This window comes from Chrysochloris asiatica, unplaced genomic scaffold (assembly GCF_000296735.1).
Source record: "Chrysochloris asiatica unplaced genomic scaffold, ChrAsi1.0 scaffold00404, whole genome shotgun sequence".
In the NCBI taxonomy this organism is placed as follows: Eukaryota; Metazoa; Chordata; class Mammalia; order Afrosoricida; family Chrysochloridae; genus Chrysochloris; species Chrysochloris asiatica.
In genome coordinates, this window is record NW_006408922.1 from 1354459 (window position 1) to 1358659 (window position 4201).

The following is a 4201-nucleotide window of genomic DNA, read 5'->3' on the forward strand; positions in this document are numbered from 1 at the left end:
TTTACCCATTCAGGCTATGTATTGACCAATGTATCTACTCACAGAACACTTTTGTTCCGCGGTTGAGTATAAATCACTATTTACTTCTATGCCATTTAGCCCATGCATGCCTCCCTGTCTTCTCCTATATTCATTGTTGATATGCCACCCTCCTTCTTCTAGTGTATTTCCCTCCCCCTCCTTATATATTGCCCTCCTCATCACCTAAGCTAACATGTGTCTACCTTCTAGCCAGTGAATTAAACTCCCTTACCTCCCACCCCTGGTAACCATCAAAGAATGTTTCTTTTAGTATGGAACCTATTCTTAAGCTTTTATAACCATGGTCTTATACAATATTTGTCCTTTTATGATTGACTAGTTTCATTTAGCATAGTGTGCTCAAGGTCCATCCACGTTATGAGGTGTTTTGCAGATTCATCGTTATTCTTCAAGGTTGCATACTATTCCATTGTGTGTATGTACCAAAGTTTATTTATCCATTCTTCAATCGGTGGGCATTTAGACTGTCTCCATTTTTTTGCTATTGTAAATAGTGCTGCAATGAACATTTATGTGCATTATATCTACTCGTGTTCTGGCTTGTATTTCTTGTGGATATATACCAAGTAGAGGGATTGCTGGGTTATAAGGTATTTCTCTTTCCAACTTGTTGAGGAATCACCATACTGTTTCCCAGAGTGTTTGAACCATCAGCAATGTAGAAGGGTCCCAGTCTCTTCACACCCTTGCCAGAATTTATTTTCTGTTTGTTTGTTTGTTTTTTTAACTTGGATGTAAATGTTGGTGTGAGATGATATCCCATTGTTGTTTTGATTTGCATTTCTCTAATGGTGAATTGCATTAGGCAAATCTGCTGCACAAGACCGTTTTAAAGTGTTGAAGAGCAAAGATGTCAGCTTGAAGACTAAGGTATGCCTGACCCAAGCCACGGTATTTTCAATAACCTCATATGATGCAAAAGCTGGACAGTGAATAAGGAAGACCGTAAAAGAATTGATGCTTTTGAGTTATGGTGTTGGAGGAGAATATTGAAAGTGCCATGGGCTGCCAGAAGAACCAACAGACCTGTGTTGGAAGAAGTGCAGCCAGAGTGCTCCTTGGAGGCCAGGATGGCCAAACTTCGTCTCTCATACTTTGGACATATTGTCAGGAGGGACTAGTCACTGGAGAAGGCTATCATGTTTGGTAAGGTGGAGGGTCAGAGAAAAAGAGGAAGCTCCCCCACGAGATGGATTGGCAAAGTGGCAGCATCAATGGGCTCAAGCGTGATAACAGTAGTGAGGTTTTGTTCTGCTTTGCATAAGGTCACTATCAGTCGGTACTGACTCGATGGCACCTAACAAAAACAACAATGGTGAATGATTGTGAACATTTCTTCATGTTTGTTGACTGCCTGACTGTCTTCCTTGGGACATTGTTTGTTCATGTCCTGTGCCCATTTTTAATTGAGTTGTTTCTTTTTTTCTTGTAGAGGTGTTGTTGTTGTTCTTGTTAGGTACCATTGAGTCAGTACCAACTTATAGTGACCCTATGCACAACAGAACAAAACACGGTCTCGTGCCAACCTCATGATTGTTGCTATGCCTGAGCCCATTGCTGAGCCACTGTGCCAATCCATGTCATTGTAGGACTTCCTATTTTCCTCCAACCCTCCACTTCACCAAATATGATATCCTTCTCCAAGGATTGGTCACTCCTGACAATATGTCTGAAGTATGAGAGATAAAATCAGGCCATCCTGGCTTCCAAGGAGCAGTCTGGCTGTATCTCTTCCAACATAGATCTGTTTGTTCTTTGGGCAGTTCACGGTACTTTTAATATTCTCCTCCAACACCATAACGCAAATGCATCAATTTTTCTACAGTCTTCTTATTTATTGTTCAACTTTCATATGCATGTGAGATAATTGAAAATACCATGGCTTGAATCAAGCACATCTTAGTCTTCAAACTGACATCTTTGCTCTTCAACACTTTGAAGAGGTCTTGTGCAGCAGAGTTTCCCAATGCAATGTTGTTGTTGTTGTTGTTGTTAAGTGCCGTCGAGTCGGTTCCGACCCATAGCGACCCTGTACAGGGTTTCGATATGTCATTTGATTTCTTGATTGCTGCTTCTATGAGTGTTGATGATTGATGCAAGCAAAATGAAGTCTTTGACAACTTCAATTTATATGGGTGTTGTTTATTGGTCCAGTGGTAAGGATTCTTGTTTTCTTTACATTGAGGTGCAATCCATACCAAAGCCTGTGCTGTTGTCCCTGATCTTCATTAGTATTTTAAGTCCTTTTCACTTTCAGCAAGCAAGCTTGTATCATCTGCATATCACAAGTTATTAATGAGTCTTCCTTTAATCCTGATGCCACCTTTTTATTCATATAATCCAGTTCCTCAGATTACTTGCTCAGCATACAGATTGAATAAGTATGGTGAAAGAATACAACCCTGGTTGTACTTCTTTCCTAATTTTAAGCTATTTGGTATTCCCTTGTTCTGTTCAAACAACTGCCTCTTGGTCTATGTACAATTTCCTCATGAGCACAATTAAGTGTTCTGGAATGTTGTCCATACCTTGTCATGTTCCACACAATCAAAAGCCTTTGTAAAGTCAATAAATCATAGGCAAACAGCTTTCTGGTATTCTCTGCTTTGTTAACATCCATCTGATGTTAGCAATAATATCCTTTATTCCATGTGCTCTTATGAATCTGTCTTAACCCTCTGGAAGTTCTCTGTCAATGTATGGTTGCAGCGTTTTGTATTATCTTTAGCAAAATTTTTACTTGTATGCAATGTTAATGATATTGTCCGATGATTTCCGCATTCATCGGGTCACTTCTCTTTTGAATGGACACAAATATCGAGCTCTTTCAGTCAGTAGGCCAGGCAGTTGTCTTCCAAATTTCTTGGCATAGACGAGTGGGTGCCTCCAGTGTATTAGTTTGTTGAAAGATTTCAATTTATATTCTGTCAATTCCCCCTTCCTTGTTCTTTGCCTATGCCTTCAGTGCACCTTGGACTTCTTTCATCAGTATCATTGGCTCTTGATCATATGATACCTCTTGAAATGGTTGAACATTGACTACTTCTTTTTGGTATAGTGACTCTGTGTCTTCTTTCCATCTTTTTTTTTGTTGTTGTTGTTATTGTTGTTGTTGCTTTCTGCATTATTCAATATTTTGCCCATAGAATCCTTCAATATTGAAAGTCAAGGCTTCACTTTTTTTCTTCATTTCCCTCAGCTTGACAAATGCTGAGCGTGCTCTTCCCTATTGGTTTTCTAGCTCCAGGTCTTGGCACATTTTGTTATAATAGGTGTTGTAGTTTTCTAAAAATTTTAGGAATTAATTTCTTGTCTGATATATCACTGCAAAAAATTGTTCCCAGTCTGTGGGCTTCATTTTTTACTCTTTTGGTGAAATATATTGATGCACAGAAGTTTCTAATTTATAGGAAATTCCAGTCACCTATTTTGTCTTTTGTTAATGTGTTTTTTTACAATGTTTGATAATGCGTGCATGCCATGTATTAGAGCCCCTAAGTTAGTCTGTATTTTTTTCATTGATGATCTTTATAAGTCTAGCTTTTACATTTAGGTCTTTAATCGATGTTGAGTTTGTTTTTGTATATGGTGTTAGATATGGGACTTATTTCATTCTTTTGCAAATCGATTTCCAATGTTACCAGCACCATTTGTTGAAGGGACCATCTCTTCCCAATTTATGCATTTTGGCCCTTTGTCAAAGATCAGTTGACTGTATGTGGATGGATTTACTTCTGGGTTCTCAATTCTGTTCTAGTTATCTATGTATCTTTTATTGTACCAGTATCTGGCTGTTTTGACTACTGTGACTGTGTAGTAAATTTTGAGAGCAGGGTTTGAGAGGCCTCCAACTTTGTTCTTCTTAAGCAGTGTTTTACTTATCTGAGGTTTCTTTCCTTTCCATATAAAGTTCATGATCATTTTTTCCATCGATTTAAAGAATGTTGTTGGAATCTGGATTGGGATTACATTATATCTGTATATTGCTTTGGGTAGTATTGACATTTTCACAATGTTAAGTCTTCTTAACCATGAACATGATATCTATATCTATATCTATATATCTATATATATTAAGGTTTTTATTGTGGATTGAGTGGAAGTTTTCAGGGCACATCATCGGTTTCACATTCAAACATTCATATACCTTGTTTCATTA